Source organism: Schistocerca nitens, chromosome 2 (genome assembly GCF_023898315.1).
Source record: "Schistocerca nitens isolate TAMUIC-IGC-003100 chromosome 2, iqSchNite1.1, whole genome shotgun sequence".
Lineage (NCBI taxonomy): Eukaryota > Metazoa > Arthropoda > Insecta > Orthoptera > Acrididae > Schistocerca > Schistocerca nitens.
Window position 1 is genome coordinate 327,809,134 of NC_064615.1, and position 26,552 is coordinate 327,835,685.

Here is a 26,552-nt window from a genome sequence, read left to right on the forward strand (position 1 = left end):
GCAGAATTTAGTAGTAAAGGTCGAAAGTAGGAAAGATGAAAATTAACTGCAATAAAATTAAAATAAACTATTGCCAAAAAATTGGAAAAATTTTAAGAAAATTAGCTCTGGATCTATAGATAAATGTGATGAGTTACAGTATTTAGTACACTCTAAAATAAATAATGCATGTACAAGGAAAGAACTAACGTAGCAGAAAATATGTCCTGCAGTGCTTCCTGAAAACTAAATGTTGTTGACAAAATAATCCGGATGCATGTGTGAAACGAGTGTTAGAGTTTATTAATAGTTTTTTATGCACCAGTGAACATGAATTTCAGTGCAAGAGTCACTAAAAAACTGAGGTTTCCTCAGCAGGCAATGGAGAGATGATGTTGATATTTACTGCAAGAGAGAAATACAAACCAATAGATCAGGAAACAATTTGAAGAGGAGGTTGTAGCTACGACTGAGATGAAAATTAAGTTAAGATGCGTGAAAAACACATTCATGTAAATGGACAAAAAGTGAACAAGACAGTTCTTTGATAGATTCCAAGATATAAGGCCTAGATGACGAGCTAAAGGAAAGTGGGAAGAGAATGTTTGAAAATATATGGGAGTAATGTAAACTGAGGTGACGAAAGTTGTGGAACAGCAATATGTACATATATACTGATGCCCGTAGTATAGCGTACAGAAGGTATAAAAGGCCTATGAAGTGGGGGAGCTGTCTTTTGTACGCAGATGATTCATGTGAAAAGCTTTCCGACATGATTATGGCGGCACGACGGAAATTAACAGATTTCGAAAGAGGAATGGTTGTTGCGTAGGCCATCCCATTTCGGAAATCGTTGAGGAATTTAATGTTACGAGATCCACAGTGTCAATAGTGTGCCAAGAATACTATATTTAAGGTGTTAGCTCTCACCGCGGACGATGCAGTGGCCAACATCCTTCACTCAACGACCGAGAGCAGCGGTGATTGCGGAAGAGTTGTCAGTGCCAACAGACAAGTAACACTCCATTAAATAACCGTAGAAACCAATGTGGGACGTAGGACGAAAGTATCCGTTAGGACAGTGCTGCGAAGTTGGGCGTTAATGGGCTATGGGAGCAGACGACCGACGCGATTGGCTTTGCTAACAGCTCAACATTGCCTGCAGCGCGTCTCCTGGTCTCGTGACCATATCGACTGGATACTGGACGACTGGAAAACTGGAAAACTATGACCTGGTCATATGAGCCCCGATTTAAGTTCCGAACAGCTGACTGCAGGGTTCCAGTGTGGCGTAGACCCCACGAAGCCATGGACCTAAGCTGTCAACAAGTCACTGTTCAAGCTGTTGGTTGCTATATAATGGTATGGGATGTTTACATGAAATGAAATGGGTCCTCTGGTCCAACTAAACAAATCCTTGTTAGGAAAGAGTTATGTTCGCCTATTTGAACACCATTTTCAGCCATTCATGGACTTCGTCTTTCCAAACAACGACGAAATTTTTGTGGATAGCAATGCGCCATGTCACTGGCCCACAACTCAGGGCTATTAAAAAAGAAGAAACAGATTCCAAACTATTATTGCTTCCAAACTACAAAAGATAGAAACACAATTCCAACGTTCATAGAAAGAAAAAGTTCTAATTTTTATGCATTCAATGCTAACATAATATGTTAGACAATAAATATCAAAACGGATACTCATTTCCTGCCACACACGAAGCAGCTGGTTTCTCGTTATCAAATTCACAGCTTGAACAATGCCATGTCGCAGACTTTCAAGGGGATGAAAACGCGGTCTTTTACGTAAACATACAGATAAGAGGCACAAGGTGTGAGATCTGGAGACGCTGGAGGCCACCAAGGATGGGGTTTATCATCTGCTGCTCCTCTTCCAATCCAACGTCCCAGACCTCACACCTTATTACTTTTACCTGTGGGGTTACGTAAAAGACCGCGTTTTATCCCCACTATGCTGACACTCTTGAAAGTCTGCGACATCGCATTGTTCAAGCTGTGAATTCGATAACGAGAAACTAGCTGCTTCGAGTGTGGCAGGAAATGAGCATTCGTTTTGATATTTATTGTCTAACATATTATGTTCGCATTGAATGCATAAAAATTAGAACTTTTTCTTTCTATGGACGTTGAAATTGTGTTTCTATCTTTTGTAGTTTGGAAGCAATAATAGTTTGGAATCTGTTTCTTCTTTTTTAATAGCCATGTATTTCGCAACTGGGTTGAAGAACACTGGCTAATTCGAAGGCATGATTTGGCCACCCAAGTCTCCCGACATTTATGAGATATAATCGAGAGGTCAGTCCGTGCACAAAGGTCTGCATCAGCGACACTTCCGCAATTACGGACAACTATAGACACAGCATGGCTCAATATTTCTGCAGGGGACTTCCAAAGATTTCTTGAGTCCATTCCACGTCGAGTAAAAGGAGGTCCGACACAATATACATCTACATCTACATGACTAGTCTGCAATTCACATTTAAGTGCTTGGCAGAGGGTTCATCGAACCACAATCATACTATTTCTCTACCATTCCACTCCCGAACAGGGCGAGGGAAAAACGAACACCTAAACCTTTCTGTTCGAGCTCTGATTTCTCTTATTTTATTTTGATGATCATTCCTACCTATGTAAGTTGGGCTCAACAAAATATTTTCGCATTCGGAAGAGAAAGTTGGTGACTGAAATTTCGTAAATAGATCTCGCTGAGACGAAAAACGTCTTTGCTGTAATGACTTCCATCCCAATTCGCGTATCATATCTGCCACACTCTCTCCCCTACTACGTGATAATACAAAACGAGCTGCCCTTTTTTGCACCCTTTCGATGTCCTCCGTCAATCCCACCTGGTGAGGATCCCACACCGCGCAGCAATATTCTAACAGAGGACGAACGAGTGTAGTGTAAGGTGTCTCTTTAGTGGACTTGTTGCATCTTCTAAGTGTCCTGCCAATGAAACGCAACGTTTGTCTCGCCTTACCCACAATATTATTTATGTGGTCTTTCCAACTGAAGTTGTTGGTAATTTTAACACCCAGGTACTTAGTTGAATTGACAGCCTTGAGAATTGTACTATTTATCGAGTAATCGAATTCCAACGGATTTCTTTTGGAACTCATGTGGATCACCTCACATTTATTAGGAGGAATCCCATAACTTTTGTCACCTCAGTGTATACGCAAATAGATGAAGACCATGGTCCACGGTTAAGTCTTAAAGTGTTCTTTATCTTGGAGTTTCAACATTTTACCTAGTCATGGCCTACACCTAAACAGGATTGGGAAGCGAAGATTGGTACAGCTGGTTCATGAAAGTATAGGGCGTGGATCTCGGGCTACACATGGTCAAATACCTGTTGTCATGGGTAGGAAAAGTAAGTCTCTTTTAGGATAAATCCGGACAACGGGTTCCCCTGCCTAAAGAGCATCTCCAGCAGTTTAAAAAATACTGAAACAATCACTCACAAGTTTTAACACTCCAAACACACATGCTGAGGAAGCAAATGAAACTCTCAATGAAGATTACGACCACTTGGCTATTTGGAAGTAGCAAATGACGGAAATTCAAATTGTGAACCTTCGTGTCCTTCTTGAAGATACTGATGGCTCTGAGCACTATGCGACTTAACTTCTGAGGTCATCAGTCGCCTAGAACTTAGAACTAATTAAACCTAACTAACCTAAGGACATCACACACATCCATGCCCGAGGCAGAATTCGAACCTGCGACCGTAGCGGTCGCTCGGTTCCAGACTGTAGCGCCTAGAACCGCGCGGCCACTCCGGCCGGCTCTTGAAGATACTGACTCCACCGTAAACGCTACGGATAAAGGCCATGCATGTGTAATGTCTACCATATTCTTGTACATACAGCAATGATACACTTAGAAACTCTGTTCGTGCTTCGTGACGACTACAATCTGTCTTTTCCTTCTTACACACATTGTTCATCTGCACGTTCAGATGGACACTACACTAGCCCGACGCAGTTTAGTAACGACACAAAGAAACACTCTTGGATCTGATAGCCTGTGGTTAGGGAATCATCTACTCTATTGCCTCAGAGTCTTTCCTGGTGTCATGCCTGAATAAAATCTAACAGCGCACGCTGCTCAGTGTCCTAGCTTGTGCGCTAGTAACCCTGCCGGATATCTTGCCGGTCTTTTGGTGGGGGAACTGATTGCACTAACAATGGGTCTGGGAGGACTCAAGGCATTGGCATTAATTTCGTCACCACTTCATCTAAGATATCAGAGTCCTTAAAGTAACATACAATTGTTGACGCATCCAGGAAAATAAAGTGGCCCAAAAAACATAACGATTAGTCTGGATGTAGTGTCACTTTTTTTACGGGGGCTACCGTACAAGACAGGCTGGATCATTTGGCCAAGCTTCTCATCCTCAAGTTGTTCCGTCATGCTCTAACGACGATGTAATTTCTTTACCGCGACTAATATTACGAGATGACGGATGACACAGCGACAGGATCCCCACTGTATCCGGCGGTCACGAACTTCTTCATGGGGCACTTTAAACAGTAAGCTCTAAACCCTGTGATGTTTCTTTCGTCTTGCTTCCTACGGTACGCTGACGACACATTCTTGGTGCACCGCGCCAGTTCGTCGATAACATAAGCAGTGGCCCTCCCAACATTTAATTTACTATGGCGCTGTAGAGATGGCAAGCTACCGTTCTTTGAGGTTTTAGTTGAGCGGAAGGAGGCAGCCAGCTTGGTCATTCAGTGTACAGGAAAGCAACACACACTGACCGGTAACTGAATGCAAGTAGCGTTTCTGAAGACGACCTCCTACAGTTTGAATTGCAGCATTTGAGACAAGTGTTTAGAAAAAATGGTTACGGCAAGGGAGTCATTTCAAACGCTTTCCGTTGCCACTGACTAAAGATGCCTCGTGACCCGGCGGAAGATGGTTCAAATGGCTCTAAGCACTATGGGACTTAACATATGAGGTCATCAGTCCCCTAGACTTAGAACTACTTAAACCTAACCAACCTAAGGACATCACATACATCCATTCCCGAGGCAGGATTCGAACCTGCGATCGTAGCAGCAGCGCGGTTCCGGACTGAAGCGCCTAGAACCGCTCGGCCATAGGGACCAACCGGGCGGAAGAAGCAAAGCTGTCTGCATCTGGGAAACGAACAGCAAGACAGGATGTGTGCTGTAGAGAAATACACCAGCGTCCCAGCCCTCCAAGATATGAGATATAGTATATCCAGTTAAAGACGGATTACCTCTTTGAGTGTCCGGTGTGTATGAAGTCACCTACGAATGTGGCAGAATTTATAAGGGAGCGATGTTTCCGCTCAAAGACTGTACAGTGTAGAATCAGTGTACCAGTCAGGCAAAAATCGCCTTGAGCATTGAAGCAATCAACCCACCGACGCACCAGGTTTGAGATACCCGCTTGGTAAAACAATGTGTCCTCTCACTTGAGGAAGTCCGGAACTACCTATTGCATATCCTCATCAGACACGATTCGTCGACCTTTCAAGGCTTTTTTTTCATGGACCGATGGCGTGATAATCACACGGGGAGCGATCACTACTACAAGGCGTGCGGTTGACTGTGTGAGTTGAGTTAGCGCAACTCTGTATTGCGATATTTGCGATATTGGTACATGCGTTACTATGAAGCAGCACCTCTGCTTGTCGTAGTTTTCCAGGCCGTGTCGCCTGAAAAGCACGCCATAATTTCTCCAGCGCTGTGATGTACCGTTCTCCAGTCTTGGAGACACCCGGTTCCTTGAAATCAACAAGGAAAGTGGCCCCGGTAACTGAAGAACGGGGTATCACTTTTCTAGCAGATAGCTGGCTCTCGAGCAATCCACAACGATGGTTTTCGACAGACATGTTGTCCCATACACATTCTTCATACTCTGATGGATGTTTACCAGGTTTTGTCCTTCACCAGCCACGAAAACAATAACAGCACGTTGGTGCTGTTTAGATCCATTTCGTAATAACGTCGCACATTGTCAACGTTTCCTTATTTATCGCACTCAAGTCGGTAAGACAGGAATGTCACACCAATTCCTTGCTTACGCGTCGGTGCTTGTTAACCCTCATCAGAGTCGCACTACGTTGCTTATATGCTGCGGCAATGACCTCAAACGGAAACTTTTTGATCGCCCCCTTATATATACACCCTGTATAGGTCAAACTATTTGCACTGTTGCTTAGCAATGTGCTCAGTATACGCGAAATATTAAACAAAGGGAGCTTAAGAAGCTGAACATCGCCTGGAAAACCGACATAAAATACAATTTCAAAAGACGAGAGTCTTGACTCAGGCGACATCGTATTGTGATTGCGTTGTAAAGGAGGCGGCCATTATCAGAATAAACCGCTGCAGTTTAGCAGAGGTAAGGGTACCTCCTTGGCAGGGCATGGGAACGGTCTTTGGATAGCGAGCGAAAGCAAAGATGGTAGGCTGACGCTTTTAGTGAGGCGGGAGCGATAGTTTCAAATGTGGCGCCGTCCCCTCGCGCCACCTGACGTCACGCATTCTCGTGAGGTGACGGAGCTTGTGTGGGCTGCCCTACTGACCTTCCCGCACATGCGTCAATTCGACCCTCTCTGGAAGTTTCCATCGCGCCTGTATAGCCGGAGCTCCATGCCAGCCCCGGTAGTCAGTGGTTTTACTCCTGACGACGATAGTGGAGACAGTTGTCGAAATCTTGAGTGGTTTATTAGAAGTCACGCGGGTTGAAAATCGAGAAGATTTTATTTATCTACCACATAATCTACAAGCAGCAGCAGCGTCTGTGTGAAAATACTTCGCACAAATACCATCTCAACATACTCAGCATCTGTAAATACTTGTTGCACGCCTAAAAGATACAGTAAATTTGGTCAACATATCACAGTCACAGCTGGAAAATTCTATTGCGTAATCTGAAGCACGTCTTCACAACTTGAACTTCAACACAAAAACGACAATCGATAAAAAAAAATCTATAGCAAGAGTATCAATAGCCGAAATGAAAACTTATCTCTGTAACCATCTGTATCTCGATAATCACATGGATCTCAACCTTTTTGAGATTGTGGTTCCCCTGATCAACTAAGTTATTTCCGAGGTTCTCCTGTAGTATACCTTGTAAAAACAGGAATAATCGACAAAAAATGTTATGATAAAATATAACTCACCTCACTGTGACACTCGACCTTGCTTCTAGAACTTATAAAATTATAGTACCAAATTAGATACAATTACCTTCACTCCTTTCTCCATACAAAGTCTTGATCTGTACTTGGTTTTAGAGACAGCCACAGCTGGAAAACTACTCTCGCAAAGACAGGAGATTGCAAAACTAATTAACACCTTCAGTGCTTTCTTGCTCAAGCTTAGAACTTTTCTTACTGACTACCAAAATGTTGACAATCTCACTGATGAAAATTTCGATTTTAATGAAGAATCTGACGAAAGTTCTATAACCTCGTCCTCTTCTGCAGTACTGAACTTAGAAAGAGAATCATTACTGAAGGGATTTTGAACACCCTCAAACCTATCACAGTTTTCAGGGAAGTATTTTTCAGGATGGGCACGAAGTTCAGATAAATGACTGCGATTATAGAAAAAATATCTGCTGTAACGCCTATCTCATTGTCGTTTATAAAATGCTGCAAATATTTTGCTGCTCGGTAAGCTACATTGTAAGGACGCAAGAAGAGCTTTATTCGAGATTTTCGCCTGCTTAGAAAATGATTTTGCTCTTTCATTTGACTCAATACTCTAGAAAAATATTCTCTTAGTTTGACCGAATCGTTCTTATGAACATCATCTACTGATGCGTTAATTTGGTAGGTAACATGCATGCAACAGAAAGTACTTTCAAATACAAAACACGCTGTGGATACTCTCCGTGGTTCACAGCAGTGCACGTTAAACTAAGTATCAGCGTTCCTTACCTTCATTGCCATTTTCCTTGTTGTCCTCAGTATGTTCTCGCTTTTTACTTTCGCTTCAGAAATTTAGACTTTTCCACAGTTTATCGCCCTTAGCAATTGTATAACAAAAGTCACACTTTAGTGAAAACTTCATGAAAAAGAAACACAACAATCACTGCTAGTGGTAAGTGTAACACGCAGTAGTCCAGCTCCAAGTCTGTAACTACTTACGCAAGCTGGGCAATATCTAAAATATAATTTCTCCGAGGCCAGACCGAATGACACCAGAAATAAAATTTGCCACAACTGTGTTCTTTGCCACCAGCTACGAGACAAATCCACGGAGGGCCAAGCGCAGGGCGCCGCGGCGCACAGGTTCAATACCCCCGCTATAATCAATAAAAACTGCCTATATGATATGTTGTTGTTGTTGTTGTTGTTGTGGTTGTTGTGGTGGTGTTCAGTCCAGAGATTGGTTTGATGCAGCTCTCCATGCTACACTATCCTGTGCAAGCTTCTTCATCTCCAAGTACCTACAGCAACCTACATCCTTCTGAATCTGTTTAATGTATTCATCCCTTGGTCTCCCTCTACGATTTTTACCCTCCACGCTGCCCTCCAATACTAAATTGGTGATTCCTTCATGCCTCGAAATATGCCCTACCAACCGAACCCTTATTCTAGTCAAGTTGGGCCACAAATTTGTCTTCTCTCCAATTCTATTCAATACCTACCCATCTAATCTTCAGCATTCTTCTGTGGCACCACATTTCAAAAGCTTCTATTCTCTTCTTGTCTAAACTATTTATCGTCCACGTCTCACTTCCATACATGGCTACACTCCATACAAATACTTTCAAATGGTTCAAATGGCTCTGAGCACTATGAGACTTAACTGCTGTGGTCATCAGTCCCCTAGAACTTAGAACTAGTTAAACCTAAGCAACCTAAGGACATCACACACATCCATGCCCGTGGCAGGATTCGAACCTGCGACCGTAGCGGCCGCGCGGTTCCAGACTGTAGCGCCTAGAAACGCTCGGCCACACCGGCCAGCTAAATACTTCCTGACACACAAATCTATACTGGATGTTAACAAATTTCTCTTCTTCAGAAACGCTTTCCTTGCCATTGCCTGTCAACATTTTATACCCTCTCTACTTCGACCATCGTCAGTTATTTTGCTCCCCAAGTAGCAAAACTTATTTCTACTTAAAGTGTCTCTTATCCTAATCTAATTCCCACAGCATCGCCTGATTTAATCTGAGTGTATTCCATTATCCTACTTTTGCTTTTGTTGATGTTCATCTTATATCCTCCTTTCAAGACAGTGTCCATTCCTTTCAGCTGCTCTTCCAGATCACTTGCTGTCTTTGACAGAATTACAATGTCATCGCGAACCTCAAAATTTTTATTTCTTCTCCATGGATTTTAATTCCTACTCCGAATTTTCCTTTTGTTTCCTTTACTGCTTGCTCAGTATACAGATTGAATAACATCGGGAAGAGGCTTCAACCCTGTCTCACCCCCTTCCCAACCACTGCTCCCCTTTCACGCCTCTCGTCTCTTATAACTGCAATCTGGTTTCTGTACAAATTGTAAATAGCCTTTCGCTCCCTGTATTTTACGCCTGCCACCTTCAGAATTTGAAAGAGAGTATTCCAGTTAACATTATCAAAAGCTTTCTCTAAGTCTACAAATGCTAGAAACGTAGGTTTGCCTTTCCTTAATCTATTTTCTAAGATAAGTCGTAGAGTCAGTATTGTGTCACGTGTTCCAACATTTCTACGGAATCCAAATTGATCTTCCCCGAGGTCGGCTTCTACCAGTTTTTCCATTCGTCTGTAAATAATTCGTGTTAGTATTTTGCAGCCGTGGCTTATTACACTGATAGTTCGGTACTATATGATATATGGAATGTTTAATTAGAATTGGTCTACACTGTCACTCCCTAAAATATTTGCTATTCCTCTTCGAACATCCTGTATCACTTGCTGTAAATTAACTCCCAGAGAGTCTGAACCACAACTTACGTCACGTCTACCTTGCACACTGGCCTGCCAGCCCCGCTAGCACGTCACAGCCGTCACAGTCCTCCTTCCGCCAGAAGCGATCGCTGCGCTGCCCGCGGCAGGCTCGTCTGTCAATTAGCTGCATTCCGGGTTCCCAACCGCAGTGCGTCCAACCGCCACTCTCGGTGACACTGCGTCATGAATTCATACAGCTGCTCCCTTTGAGGGAAACTCTTTGATGTTTACTGCCCTCTTTGAACACGTCTCATTCATTGCTCCAACGACGAAAAGAAGCAATGTTCGTTAGGAAGAAAACACAGCTGGGAAAAGGAAATTATTTCTGCTCTGTTATTCACGCATTTTGGGCAAAGGGAGATAATCTCGTGTGTGGTCCTTACGAAGAATGTCCAAGTGCTGTTGCGCAGTTTGGTGCGTAAGAGTGAACACAGCGACTAAAAGGACACAGAGAATACCAAAAGGCGAGTAATACGTACCAGGTTGCACTAAATCTGCCGTAATGTAGAGTCTGTGGAGTAGGAGCTTTTAATGCTTGTAGCTCGTCATAACGTGCCTCTGACAGTGTGTATGTCAGCCCGTGTCCCATTTCCGTAATATTTGGACCCTGCGGCTTTGTTAGCAGAATTCTGAAATGGTCTGAACTGTCATTGAATCGGTACATAAGTCACAGCATTCGCTCACTAATATCTTCCGAAACGCTACGGATAAAAACGGGATTTTCCAGGGCTCATACCTCGGGTTCTGTTGGTGAAAGAAATGTAAGTCACGTGTTTTGGATAGTCCTTGGGGTGCGGACCATTTGTATACGAAACAGAAGAATTGTCTTACTTTAACTATCCTACAGTCCAGGGCCAAAACTTTGAATATTACACGCTTACACCAGGTAAGGGTTGGGGGTTGGGTTGTTTTGGTGGAGGAGACCAAACAGCGAGGTCATCGGTCTCTTCGGATTAGGGAAGGATGATGGGGAAGGAAGTCGGCCGTGCCCTTTCAAAGGGAAATCACGGGATGGCCGGACGCGGGATTGAACCGTCGTCCTCCCGAATGCGAGTCCAGTGTGCTAATCACTGCGCCACCTCGCTCGGTCCCAGCTTAGGCAAACAGAGCAAATGGATTGGTCCTTTTTACATTAGATGCTATGTACGGTGCACATTAAGAGACTTATGGAAGCACTATTTACCTCACGGGCGGTTCCTGAGAAAACCCGAGACACATGGAGTTTTGGCACCACTAGCATTCTTAACATCCCGGTGTTGAACAACCTTGAAAGTTTTCTTGACATCTTCATCCATTTTCGAGACATAGAGGTTAAAAATTACCCAACTTGTGTACGAAAAAACGCACGTAGAATCCGGTATGAGGCGAAAATCGTTATTTCTAAAGTGTTTCCGTCATGATTAGAAGGGTCCTGGAAACACCATGTTGTCGTAGTGCTCAAGCATTTGTAAAATTTTTGTGTACATGAAATCCGGTATGAGATGTAAAATAAGTTTTCCGCCATCCCAATTTCACTTAATTATCAAAATTTTACTCACATCTGAAGTTAGTTTCGTATAAGTGACATGCGCTGCTGTGGCAAGGAAATGAAGGAAACAAACGGAAAGTAGTAGTTGTATAGAAGGAGGGAAGGAGACAATGGTAGGGAGAGAGAGAAAGAGAGGGACACAGTGGCACTGAAACATAGCTGACAATGACATATCATTACTAGAAAATGAGTGAAGGAGGCAGTGCCAGTTGGAGAGGAATAAAGAGGAGGAGAAAGTGGAAGTGGGCGAGAGCCAGTGATAAAGAGGAACAGGGTCTATGATATTGACAGCGAGGAAGAGAACGATAGTGATGGAGAAGAGACAGCAGCAGTGGGAAGGAATGACTGAAATAGTAGCACTAAGAGAGAGAAAGATGGAGACAGTGATAGTGAGAGGAGACAGTAGTAGTAGTAGTTGGAGGAGGAGGAGGAGGAGGAGGAGGAGGAGGAGGACAGAACGAAGGAGATTTGCTGTGAGACGGGGGCAGTTAAAGTAAGATACGAAGGGATAATGACAATTAGTTGGGCTGAATAAGTGAGAGAGAGAATGGCAAGTAGGTATGAGTGACTTACGGCTATGGACTAGTATGTGTGACTGAGTTACAACTAGCGGAGCTTGGGGGAGTGAGAGGTGAGTTGCATATTAAAAAATAGCGCGTATACGTTAACATTGCAAAATTTTTGGTAACATTTTTGAAGGTGCTGAGGTAAGTAGAGTGAGGTAGATGGTACCCGACTTTCAGTCAAAGTCTTTTAATCAACAGGAGCCTTTTCTTGGGCTCCACTAGGAGCATTTCTCCGCTGGTCTTACAGCTTAGCTAACAGTGTACACAAGAAAGATAACTATTTTCTCGTTTAGCAGCATTAATGCAACGAGCAGAAGGACGTTATTGTAGCACCACATCAACTACCATTCTGCCTTTTCAACCCGACTCTTTACAAGTGCTAAGTTCACGGTGTTAAAGTAGAAAACAGTTTACGCATGTATACCGGTTCAACGTATAAGTCTTTGTTTTCCTCCATAGTTCGGATACTAGATGACGATTGTAATCATTAGCGGACGATCTGAGTGATAACAGAAGCTGAGAAACCACTTACCGGGTGTGTTCCTGCTGCTCTTCACACGTCGACGTTGTGGGAAGCGTCGTACACCAACATCCTGAAACAGGAGAAATATTTTAATACCACTGTTTATAGCTTTGTATGCTAAACATAGAAAATAACAGGCTGCACGCTACGAGTGCGGGTGAGAAACGCAACTGTTTTGGCCAAAATTGACTGTTACGCAAGCCCTGAATACCTCGTATGCACGAAGAGGAGTCCCATAACTTCAAAATACGAGTGAGTTGAAATAAAAATATTCCATCCAATAACTACAGACAGCAATAATTGGTTTACTCGAAGTTGACGTACGTCCATCTACAACGTCAGGACACGAGTACAGAGTACAACGTCAGGACATGAGTACAGAGTACATCACATGTACAAAACCGTTACAACTTATATGTCATGAACATTATAAATAAATGCCGTTGTTTGCAGATGTACTGATGAAGGAAATAAACCCGAAATAAGCTTATATACAAAAAAAATATCAAGCAGCATACTGTCAACCAATTCATTGTGTAAAACAAGATTGGTAGCTGTTAAATCTGTAACAAGGTTTAAATTTTTCGTACTCTTAAAACCTGTTATTCAATCACTGACTTTACACTGAAAAGCCATACACCGCATCTAGAAAGAAGAAGGAAGAGTGACTGTGGCTCAATATCCCATCTATGAAAAGGTATTTAGTGGCCGAGCTGGAGTTCGAATTGGGGCAGGAAATTAGTCGAATCCTTTTGAACGCTACAATTCTACCATTTGCCTTGAGTGATTTCCGGAAACCTGCCGGACTAGCACTACCGCAAGAAATGGGATTGAGAAGAAATGGCTTAGTCACAGCCTAGGGATTTTTTTTACAGAATGAATTTTCATTCTGCACCTGCGTGGGTACTAATGTTAAAATTTTTGACAGACCAAAACAATCCATCACGCCATCTGACCGCAGTATTCTTTCTCCCTGAAGTGCTAGTCCCTAATAGTATGCAGAAGCAACTCTGTGAATTATGGAAGATAGAAGAAGATATATTGAATGAGAGCTCTTCATGAGTCGTGCCTGGATAGCTAAGTCGATAAAGCATTAGACTATGAAAGTCTCAAGTTGTGGATTCGAGTTCCGGACTGTTACATACACTATTAATCTGTCAGGAAGTTTCAAATTACTCAAGTTCTTCACTAGAGCTAGGTTTATGTCCCTATAGATGGGCTGACCTCAGACGACTCAGTTATAATGTCAAACATAAACAACACAATGCTTAGCCATTTCTCATAGCGCACTATAAAGAATGATGGGTTATAGTTCGTATCTTTACTTCATTTTAATTGGTTGCCTGTCGTTCGCAAAACCTGAGAAGTAGATTATGCGGCATTTAGTATCCGCCTCCACGATGTACATGGTGGCAGCCAGTCAAGAAATATTTTAGGGAATTGGTTTAAAAAATTGATTTCAAAGGCCCAGTCAAATCTTTACAACTCTACTCCCAGAGCAATTTACGCTGTGCCTACGTGACACAAGTTGCGTGTCTTTCAAAACCGAGGCAGTTCTGTCCAGTTAAAGCTACTGAGAAGAGACGCCCTGAGACCTCTGCTGATACTGCTAGCGAATTCATGCCATTGGTTTTAGCGAATAGCGTGCGTGGGATACAGATCACGTGTGTGCGGAGCGGAACACATTTGCCTCTCTCTCTCTCTCTCTCTCTCTCTCTCTCTCTTGTAATCCAGATTTCGAGCAGAATAGTCTTCTTGGACGACCAGCCACCAGCGTAAGTTAATATGAAACGCTTCCCCTTCCGTTGCCCATTTCAATTAATTGTTCAACCTCCTAGACTGGCCTAAAACAGGTAACTTCCGACCATAGGCGCGCCCCTTGTACACCGTACTTTCAAATATATCCTACTTATTGTACCTAATTTCCTGTTTTGTCATTTAACGGCAGCCCTGGATGCCCCCTCTCTAATCCTGACCGCTCGACCTCCTGCACCTTCTCGTCACGAGGCCTATGTGACAACCTTCACTCCCCCTTCTCCCTGCCCACGTACACATTTACAACGAATCGTAAGGTGGCTTGCGATGAGTAGATGAAGGTGTAGATTTGGTGTGTGACCTAAGTATCAGCAAAAGGAGGTAGACATTATACCGTTTTTCACCATTTACTTTAATTTAGCACGTATTTGTCATCGAATGAATTAAGCGAAAACTGTGAACAAACCAGGGCTACACACAACATTTACAACCTTTCTCTTTGGACAGTAAACGAGCAAATTGTTCCACCTGGTTACTGGGGAGCAAGCCATATGACGTCGCCCTCTTCCGAGGCCACTCACTTGCAGTGTCTCGATCTGTAACTTGTTAACCACCATACATGGGGTATCTTTTACTGGAAAATGTAGCTACTTGAATGTAACACGCAGGTCTCTGGCGTGGTAGAGATCCTGAGAATTAACATGACTTGCCCTTACCGCCCAGTTAAAGTGGTGGGCTACATACACATTCAGCTTCAAGGATTTGAACAACCATCTCGTTCAGCAGCCCAGTTGCAGAACAAAGCTTTTATACGATGTTTCAGATAAGGCGTTTTACTGTGTTTTTACAAAAGAATAAGTGAAAATAATATTTATTTAGATAGGTAAATGTAAGAAACGTTCCGATTTATATGGAAATATGCAGCCGTTTAGTTTATTTAGTCATTTTCCAGAGACTTACAGCAAAGGGTTACCATTTTTAAATGAAAAATTATTTTTTTTCTATTGTGTAGCTGACGTACAGGGTGATTATAATTAAACTTTCAAACCGCTGTAGAAATATCACTACTGGTCAGAATGAGGTCAAATTGCAACGGAATATTATCGGAAAAGGGGGAAAACGCATGGCAGAAGAAGAATAAATGGTTACAAAATGTAGCAACAGATGGCGCTGTAAGCATCATAATTTAGTAGTAGTCGACTACAAACGACAAATGAATCATACAACAATGCCTAAGGTGTACGTTTGACGTTAAACAAACTGTACTGCACAGTGTGCATAGGTTAATAGGTGTGATACTCTTGGTTACGTAATCCCTTCCACTACGGCAGTCATATCACATTGTATGGGAAAAATCGGTTTTTAACTGTCCTGAGGCCAAAAACCGCATTAAAACCATCACTCAAAATTAAATCGGATTATTAATTTCCGTGTGACTGGCGCAAAACACGTTCAATATGTTGTCCATTATTTTCTGCAACAAGTTGATATCGAGAAACAGCATGTCCGAGAACTGATCGAAGTGTTTCCGCGGTCACGATCAGAATGTGTTGCGCAATGCGTGCCTTCAATGCAGCTAAGTTCGCAATCCGATCACTGAACACAACAACTTTCAGATAGCCCCACCGGCAGAAGTCACACGGACTAAGATCAGGCGTTCGGGACGACCATGCTGTAGGGGAATGGCGGCTCATAATTCTAGCATTTACGAAATGGCGCTTCAGTAGCTGCTTAACTGGATATACAATGTGCGGAGGTGCGCCATCTTGCATAAAAATTATTCCACCCACACATCCACGCTGTTGGAGGGCTGGAATGACGTCGTTGCGCAAATGACACTCATAGCGCTTAACAGTGACGGTACAGGTAACAGGACCGGAAGCACCTGTCTCTTCGAAAAAGTATGGTCCTATGATAAATGATGCCGTAAACCCCCACCAAACAGTGACCCTTTCGCCGGCCGGTGTGGTCGTGCGGTTCTAGGCGCTTCAGTCTGGAACCGCGTGACCGCTACGGTCGCAGGTTCGAATCCTGCCTCGGGCATGGATGTGTGTGATGTCCTTAGGTTAGTTAGGTTTAAGTAGTTCTAAGTTCTAGCGGACTGATGACCTCAGAAGTTAAGTCCCATAGTGCTCAGAGCCATTTGAACCATTTTTGAGTGACCTTTTCAGGATGAAGAGGTACTGGTTGATTTGTGTGTGGATTTTCCGATGCTCATATTCGATAATTCTGTGCGTTGACATATCCTGTCAGATGAAAGTAGGCTTCGTCTGTCCACAAAATCTTCCAAGGCCAATCATTGTACACTTCCACGCGAGCAAGAAATTCTATAGCAAAGGTGTCTCTTGCTGGCAGGTCAATAGGAAGCAACTCGTGGACATGGGTAATTTTGAATGGATAGCAAAGAAGGCTGCTTCGTAGGATTTTACGCACCGTGCTCACGGGTATGTCCAATGTTCGGGCAATTCTCCGTGCACTACACGTTTGCACACCACCACTCGTCTCCTCTTGCATTGCTGTGGCCGCTGCTTCCTCTGACGCCGAATGAATTCGTTTCCTCCCTTTACCAGGTTGCACAACAAAAGAACCCGTCTTTTCGATTTTCCGAATCATTTTCCCCAGACCTATGATAGTCATTGGACCAACGCCTTTTTTCAAAACCTCCAGTCTCCGGAACTTTTGCAGAGCGACGTGTGTACAGTCATCATTCTTGTAATACAGCTTTACAAGCAGAGCTTAATCTGGCATTGAGACAGTCATGGCAAACGCTGCAGACGCGAAAGGAGGAAAAGTGTGTCGTGCATATGACAGGTGTTTTTATTTACGTATTCTGACACATACAGCGCCATCTATTGATCAATTTTCACACTATTTTTTCCTTTTGGCATACGTTTTCCCCCTTATGCGATAACATTACGTTGCCATTTGACGTCATTCTGACCAGTGGCGTTATTTCTACAGCGTTTTGGAAGTTTAACTTTAATTGTAATCACCCCGTATTTAAACCGAGTACAAATAAATGAAGAAAAATTTTTTACTGTTTCAGTTTGGGAGCCAGAAGTGTTCAAAATTTTACGTGATGCCGTAACGATATGTACGTAATTGGCTGTGTTTAGATGGATACTCTAGAGACGGAACGTTCAAATAAGTGGGGGGTACAAATATCCATCTGAACAGTCAGTCATATAGAGTATGTCGCATTCACCCCTAAAACCTTCAATGTCATTAGCTTCCTAACCGAAATTGATAGAAATTTCATCGAAATAGATTTGTACACAGTTAGTTTAAAAACATCAGCTATCTGATAGAAAATAAAGTCCATTCGAAAAAGTATAGCTCTTTGTAGTAACACACTGAAAAATAAATAAGTTAAAAAAACCATGTTCATGATTCTGCGTAACGAGTAAAATTCCTTGCGATTACCAATATAAATAAATATGTAACCATAAGAACAACATTACATTGTATACTCGCCAACAGCTACAATTCTAAAATGAGCTCACAGAGCACAGTCTGCATAATTATTAATACGTGACGACTGGCACTGCGGATTATGTACTTCCCTTGGACGTTTGCAATGACAGTATATATGACTCTCATCCTATAATTGCAACTAATCTGAAAATGATCGCAGGCTTGTGTTGGAAAGAAAAACATCAGCTACGTTCGTGTAAAATTTTAGCTCAGGTGCTTCAGTAGTGTACCAATAGTGACTGACATTCTCACAGACAAAGTTCATCCATATATGGAGACCCCTCAGCTTTTACGGTCAAAATTATTAAGATGATAGTCGATCATTTACGTACTTTCAGATCAGTAGCAAAAGGTCAGAAATCAACAATTTATTTTCTTATTGCGCTAAGTAACTTATGCATTCTAACAACTTAAGTTGGTAGCAGCTAATCCAAGAGACGACCGCTAGTCTCAAGTGCATGAGTTACTACGATTTGTAAAATATTTCCGCAATCCCTCAATAATCCCTTCTGTATTTTGAATCTTGGTAATGCTATACATTATTAAAGCTCGTTAGAAAAGAATCCGAGTGAAATCCGGCGATTACTACGGCGATGGAACAAGATCCTCACTTTCAATCCAATGATGATGGTGTCTGTTGTTTAGATGCTCACTGACAATAGAAAAGTTGGAGGGTCCGCCGGCATGTTTAAATCACATCCTCTCGCGAATAATAACATGTATGGTGTCCAACAACTATGAGAGCACGTGTCGAATGAACACCAGCTAACGTGCACAAACAGGGTGGTAGGAAATACGGCCCTGTTGACTGATCTTTTAACATACCAGAGCAAAGTTGCCACTAATCTGAGACGAGTGTGGCGTGTGGATTTTCCTCAATCCGGACATGACTTTTGCGGCGGTTGAAAGTACAATCAGTGTTGAAAGAGTCTTTATCCGTGAAGAGTAAGAACTGTAGGAAGATTCACACGGCAGTACGCCTCTGGATAATCCGCCGACAGAATTCAACTCCAGCTCCCAAAAAGTCTGTCCGCATTACTTGCACGCAGTTTTTAGCAGGTGTGTTATGGGCACTCCACCAGTATTTTCTGCAATTTATTCTTGGAGGTTTGCATTTCACTGGCATGTTGGCGGGTGCTTATTGAAGAACCTTCTGCCACGCAATCTAGCCCAATGTCCTCCAGTTTTACTCTGGGAATATCTCTGTTTGTCGAGTACATGACCATCTCTCTGCGAAATGCGCGATCCAGCTTCTATTAAGTTTCTACAAACGGTGATAAAATTCGTCCAGTTAGGACAAAATCTGTTTTCTTTGTACATTCGTTGTGTTTTCCGACCACTGCTACGTCACACATTAGACGCACGTCTGCAGATTTCTGTAAGGAGTAATGTTCCAACATCGACTATCAGTGGTGGGACTGGTTTCGTGTTTTCCTAACCGAAAGACAACAGCTCTTAGTAATCGCGTAGAAGTAATCGAGTGAAACAGAAGTGGTATCGGGGGTTCGTCAAAAAAGTATTACAGGTCCTCTGCAGTTCTTGATCTGTATGAACGATTTAGGTGAGGATCTGAGCGGACCTCTTAGATTGTTTCAATATAATGCTGTCGTTTCCCTTCTACTAAGATCGTGAGAAGATCGATGCGAATTACGCTAGATATCTGCATGGTGCAAAAATGTCAATTGTTCCTGAAAAATAAAAAATGTGAAGTTCCCCACATGAGTACCAGATGGAAAATCCGTTAAATTTCGATTACACGGTAAATTATACTTATTTAAAGGTTGATGATTCAACAAAATACCTGGGGACTAGAACTACGAATAACTTAAATTGGACGGATCACATAGGAAATGATGTGGGAAAGGCGAACCAAAAGACAATTTTATTGGCAGAACAGTTAGAGGATGCAAGTAGTAAACAGCCTACCCACACTATCTTGGCGTCCTGTTGTGTGGTACTGATGTGCTGTATGGAATCATGAGATGAGATTGAAAGGATGGGGGGGGGGGGGGGGGGGGTATCGAAGGACTTCACAAAACGGCAGTTGTTTTTGTATTATTGCGAAGCAGGGGGGATCGCATCACGGATGTAATAAGAGAGTTGGAGTGTCAGTCAATAAAACAAAGGTGTTTTCGTTGCGACGAGATCTTTTCACGAAATATCAATCACCACGTTTCTCCTCGGAATGCGTAAATATTTTGTTGGAACAAACTTGCTTAGGTAAAAACGACCATCGTGATAAAAAGAAGAGAAATCACAGTTTATACGGAAAGCTTTAGATGTTCGAAGTGCCATTAGAGAGTGGAACGATCGAGAAACAGTATGAAATAAATGGTTCTACGGGAACCGTGTAAGCACTGAACTGTGAACTGTAGAATACCCACGTAGATGTAAGTGGTAGGCTCTGCTGAGACACTCCGCAGACGATAATGTCACACTTCAAGGGAGCCCCACCAACGAATACTGCGACAGGCTACGGTTTTTTTATAAAAGATAAACATTTTACCAACACATGCTTCATCCTGTCGTACTGAAGACCTCGTACCACCCGAAATATTTATTTCTGACATTGGGTCATCATCTCAAAATTGTCAGTTTAGGACTGTCTACCATCTCCATAATTTTGACACACTGTACAAGAACCATAGTGAATAACGTAGGGACACTGATGAAAGTTTAGAACTGTCCCAGCCCCTGTGTTTACCCCTACACCGAGCAGAGGCAGTAGTGGATCTGAAAATCTGCTCTCAGAGGACTACCTCTTGTCTTAGAGTTGCTGCATTGCACACGGCAGTTTGCATACTTTTTTCTGTAGTTGACGGTGGCACAATGTGAATGGCTGTCGTTTTAAAATGGTAGACAATTTATAAACGGCAATAGGCCCGTCTTGGTACCAGACACATTAGCTACGTTCGTTCATTTACTTACACAACGACACCACGTTATTTCTAGATGCGGTGGAAGCGAAAAATCACAGAAAAAATTTCGGAAGTTGTTCAGGAATATTTTATGAGTACTTAGCCTGAGCGGATAGTAGTCACTGATCGCTCGTTCCAGAATGCAAGTGTAATTATGATTTAACCGGTTTGTTATAGCAGTTAACTTGGTTTCTGTCAGAATACCGTCATAACAGCCAAATACCTGTGACATGCAGCCACCAAAACGAACGACACAAAACACAGGCTAGCGCAGAAACCTTCATATGCGAAAGTATTGTGATGTGGTTGCTGTCGTTGCGGGAACACCTCAGCACTGCGACCTTACGCCGCTCTTCCACTGCATTCACTGCAACGGTACCTGAGGTGCAAATCGGATATTCTTTACCAGTAAATCTGTCCTTACAGCTGTACGAGCACCATCAACGTAGAACTAACGCTGCCAGTAAGACAAAAACGAAACAGAACTGAACAGTATTGAATGCAGGCTTGAATTCGAAGAGCAAAGGGGCCGTTATAGTTGTCTACAGCAACTACGTTGTGTGATTGAAATAAGTTTGTTTCCAAACCGAATGCATGGCTCATACCGTCATATTTTGCACAGCTGTGAAGATATTTTCAGTGTAATATAAAGATAAAGGGTGGTAAGAAACCAAACGAAATGCAATTACTGTTTAACGAGCCACTGGGGATCACTTGCCTTATGCCAAAATTTTTGGTAAAAGTCCATGAACAACCTCCGAAATTTTTTCGATAATTGGAATACTACGTTACCTCGCCTATATGAATGCAGCAACACGTTCTGATTTAATTCTTTGTGAACAGAAGACACTATATGTTAGGAAACTGGTTCGGGTAACACAGTGAGTGGTTTTTAATAAAAAAATAAATGAATAACTGCGTCCTTTAAGATACCTTTTGTATGCTGACCTGCAGCTGCAATTTGTATATAATGCAGTGTAATAAAATTACAATAGTCCACCAGAGTTGCTTTTTTTATATCTTTTTGATTTACTGTCACTGGTTCCAAGTATAGTTCATTTTTCGGTAGTACGCAATAAGACCGTTATAACGACAACGTACAAATATAACACTACAAAACTACACCCCATTTGAAAAATATAATTTACGAACATACTGCGTTCCGCTTCAAAATGAGCCACTTTCGAAACCGGTAGCAATAAATAAAACAGATACAAAAAAATCAGCTCTGGTGGACTATCATTACACTGCAGTCTACAAAATTTGTCCATGGTGAAATTTCTCCTACGGAAATTAAGCTGTAATACAAGACGTATTTCTGTGCCTAACGCTTCGTCTCCTAATAGTGGAGATATCATCAGAGACTACAAAGACTGACACAGCAATTACAAAGAAGCTCACAAGTGGACCGTACGAACTTCCCCGCACCGATTTGATTCATATTGTCAGAGTGTATAGGGTACGACTAGGACCTCAACATTTCTGAACAGGAAGGCGCAACTCTCAACCGTTTTCAAAAAATCGAGTTTGAAAATTTAAACGTGCTTATATATTCTGTATGGTCACTAGTATTCAAGAAATCTACAACTGAGCGAGTAAGCGGATAGTTTCACAAGCGCGACATATCTGGCTGGAATCTGCTATCGGCCGTTTTTTTATTCCCACGTTATTCTGACAACGTGCAGTATTAGTCCTTCGCAAATGAAACGTCCTCCGCTGGTGCAGCCCTGCAAAATTCCTTTTTACATGCGAGTGAAGTACCATATAAAACTACTAAAAAAGTGCGTATACGCTATCGAACAGAATAGAGACATAGCTTTTCGAGAAGACTTAATAAAAATTCAGTCAGCCATGTGTATCAATATCAACGAATATTAATATGCTTCAATATGTGAGCTATGCCGCTAAATTTTGTGACGACCGAGAACCGCTTATGAATATAAACCAAGTTTGTTTTACTATACACACATTGAAAACTGTCCATGCAATGCGATCATCAAACGTCCTGTATGTAGCACTGTTTTCCATGTCTCGACACTCAGTATCATACTGGTACTTGCAGTGCTACATACGTTACATATTTTACTTGTCACAAATGTAGATTCAATAATATAAACAAAATGACTATACTGATTTGATTGAAACCTCTCATATATCCTTTTTTATTTCCGTTCTCCTTACGGAAAAGTTTTTCTTCTTTTTTTCAGGATAAATATTATATAATAATAGATGACTCACTAAATACTGACAATACGTACGCTCATAGTAAGTCTGTTGTTAGAGCTATGTGGGAATAAAAGAAGTGCTAGCAGGATCCAGAGGTCTCGCGCTTATGAAACTAACCGCTTACTCCCTCGGCCTCGGGCTGCTTGAATATCTGCTGTCATACAAAGTATATAAGCACGCCTGAAGTTTTCAGACACTATCTTCTCGAAAACTGTTGAGGGTTGCGTCTGCTTCTTTACATATTCGAAGTCCTAGTCGTGCCCTACACACCCTTTTAACGTCAATCAGATGTGTGAGGAGAGGTCCGTAAGGTCTCCCTGTCAGCAAGTAAAACTGTTTGTCCATACCCACGCTACGGCTGGGTCGTGACGTCATCAGACTGCTGCCTACAATGTCAAAGGCGTGGATAATGGTGAAGAACTGGAATTGTTCAGTCTGTTTAGCACTACGACCCACAACTAGTCTGAATTTAATCCTTATTTTCTGTTAAAAATTATTTTGTGTTTCTGAATTGCTATGGCCCCTACGTACATCCTAGCGAACTAATAATTAGAAATTTATAAAATCATCGTATCGGAGAAACAAATATGTTGGTTTCCTAGACCACACCGCATGATCCCGGAGCTACTGGTTTATCCATGTGTCAGATGACAACAGTTCAGACGTTCCTTAAGCCATGCGGTAATTCTTGTTTTTATAGTTACTATGTACACTTGGTCGCACGTGCAAAGAGGGATTTATGTAGTCCTTGTTGTAGCAAATAGAGGCCACAGGCTCTTCCCAACGAATAAATATTCACGCAGCTTCTTCGTTCGTTGAAACACTTTGGCTACTCGTGTCTTTTAGCACTCTGCAGATGCAATCTGTGACTGTGCAGGAAAAGTTATAATCGGATGGATTCGCAAACCTCGTAGTTACAATTGACAAGGATAAAATGAAAATGGCGTCGAGTGAAATACCGTTTCATGGTACATTCGATGCGAATTCTGGGATAGTTTCAGACACAGAGAGCTACAGTTTGTCTGACACTTCGGTCGAGAATTACATTTGAAATAAATTCGTGGTGGAGGCACACCGTGCACATTTCGTCTGCTGACCATGATGGCGACTCTAGAGGCAAGACGCACTCGCAGCTTCCGTCACATCCCTAAAGAGAGTCTGGCCCTTTTTTGCAAGCGCAGAAGTAATTTCCCTCCGAGGCGGACCTCCCGGTGACAGGGGGTATAGCAGCCTTCGACTTTAAGCTCGTGACAGTTCATCACACGGCGTGAAAATTCATACACACAAGCAGACGTCGCGTAGCAACCGAGAATATGAAGGATTCAATATCACCCATGTTTGCTTACAGCGTGTGCCAGCTCTGTACGCTTCTGACGTGTGCTAGGCACGTTCATGTAATGGTACTGCCGTAGGCATAATTTTGGAAAGGGAATCCGCTCTGCTTCGTGAGAACAGGGAAGCTTCCGTCAAAACCGAGCAGCAACACACATTTCTCAAAGTTGCGCATAATCAAAACATTTGAATCAGTAGACACTGTACTTTGCAAAGCCCAACCTGATTCCATTCGTTATCGTATGGATATATAAAGGACTGAATGGAACTAAAAATAAAATGAGTAAACTTCACCGCACAATGAAGGAAGTGGCAGCACTATTCACCACTGAGTCAGTAAATTTTAATGAAAAATAGTTGAAGCCATATTTCTCCTAGTTTTGTAGCTATGTATATCGCTATTCCCTTCGAATTCTCTTGGATTAGGTAGAGAAAACATGTCGAACATTTTTCTACAATACGATCGTAGTTGAGAATGTTATGCATCCTTTCTTTCTTGTTGTTGAGTTCACCTAGGATATAATTCCGTATTACACTACTGGGTGAAGAAGTACATATTTCAAAAACTTGCTCGTATTTGCATAAGAACCACCTGTCACGCTTCAAATTACAAATATTTTTCCCGCTCCTAAATACTGATTATGTAAAAATCGTGAAGATACAACTACACCAATAACAGCTCGCACGGAGCCGTACCAATTGTCGAATGGACAAAGGATTGGGAGAAAGAAGCTGTTATAACAGTACACATTAATAAAAGAGGAATAGGAAGCAGCATTAGTGTTTTAATGTCAACTCGACGACAAAGTTATTAGAGGTGAAACACAGTCTCAGAGGATTGAGGAGCAAATCGACAGTGCCCCATTAAAGGGAATCATCCCAATGTCAACTTAAGATCCTAGATACCTCGATGGGGATTCGAAACTTGTGCTAACCATTGTATCACCTATTATAGTCAGAGGCATCCACTGCGACAGACTTCATTGTGATACGCAGGGTATACAGTAAATGTACATGTAGGATTTTGAATTCAAACAGGCCAGCCGCCAAATTTAACGCATCAAAGGTTCAATAGTAGCTTAGAGAAAGAAGGAGGAAGATAGTACAGCCTGAGTAAAATAACTCAGTGACTTGATAGATTGCGTTGGCATGGAACAATGTTGTTAGTGTGCAACCAGCCGCACCTGAGAAGGCTCTGTACGCACCTATAGAACAGGCAAACACGGCGAGCAGGTGCCCCTAGAGGAGAACTGCAGTTAACGGCTCCCACCACGTGAGTCGCTGAAACGTCTACCGCGAGGTTATTGTGATTGAAGCAAGCTGCGGCCACATTTAAGCAAAGATTCCGCCAGTCACGCGAAGAGGTGTAGGTAAACAATGAAAAATTATACTGGTTGGATAGGAGATATGAACCCTACTCCTTCCAAGCGTTAGTCCAGCTTCGTAACCACTGCGACAGCTTGGCCGATGTTCATCTCCCAGATGCCCTTGCCTTTCGTCAGCACATAAGCGTTAATGTCTCAGTGGGTTTGCTAGTAAACATGGACGATGACCGTCAACACGTATAAATGTTTCGTGCTGCGCTTAAATAATCAGAAAGACGAACTATGGGTGGGTTAAACGGTAAGCAATAACTCACAGGAAGCCACTTTAAAATATGTGGATATGAGTGTCCAGTGGAATATAAAGTGGAATGACCACAAGCCAGTCGCAGGGAACGGTGACAGATCCATTATGAGAATCCTAATGAAGAGTAATAAACTCACGGAACCGGTAACTTACAAAATTAACCTTAGACCTTTTCTTGAGCGTTGTTCGTCAGTCGTGAAGCCTCGTAGACATAATATGTGAGGCAGAGGCGAGCCAAGAAGGAATGGCACGCTTCGTCACGGGTTCGTTCAGTAAGTGCGAGAGCGCTTCGGAAATGCTCATCAAACTAAAGTGCAGACGCTACAAGAGGGTTGTCGTTAAAATTCCAAGTCAGGCTACGTACACGTATTCCTGGCCCCCTCCAACCTGCTACCACACAAACATCACAGGTAACAAGTATGGCGAGAAAATCAGAGAATTTGAGCTTATGCGGAGGCTTACGTAAAGAAATTTCCTTGCTTACCATACGTTAATGGAGCAGGAAATGATAAGCGGTACGCGAAGTATCCCCTTCCACACATTTTAACGTGGATTGTGCAGTACAGGGTGTCCGTAAAGTCCCAGAATCATTTAAAAAATTCATATTTGGAAAGTATTAGAGATAGAGCTGCGTGGTGTGTAGTATAACGTTTAGCATGTCAGCAT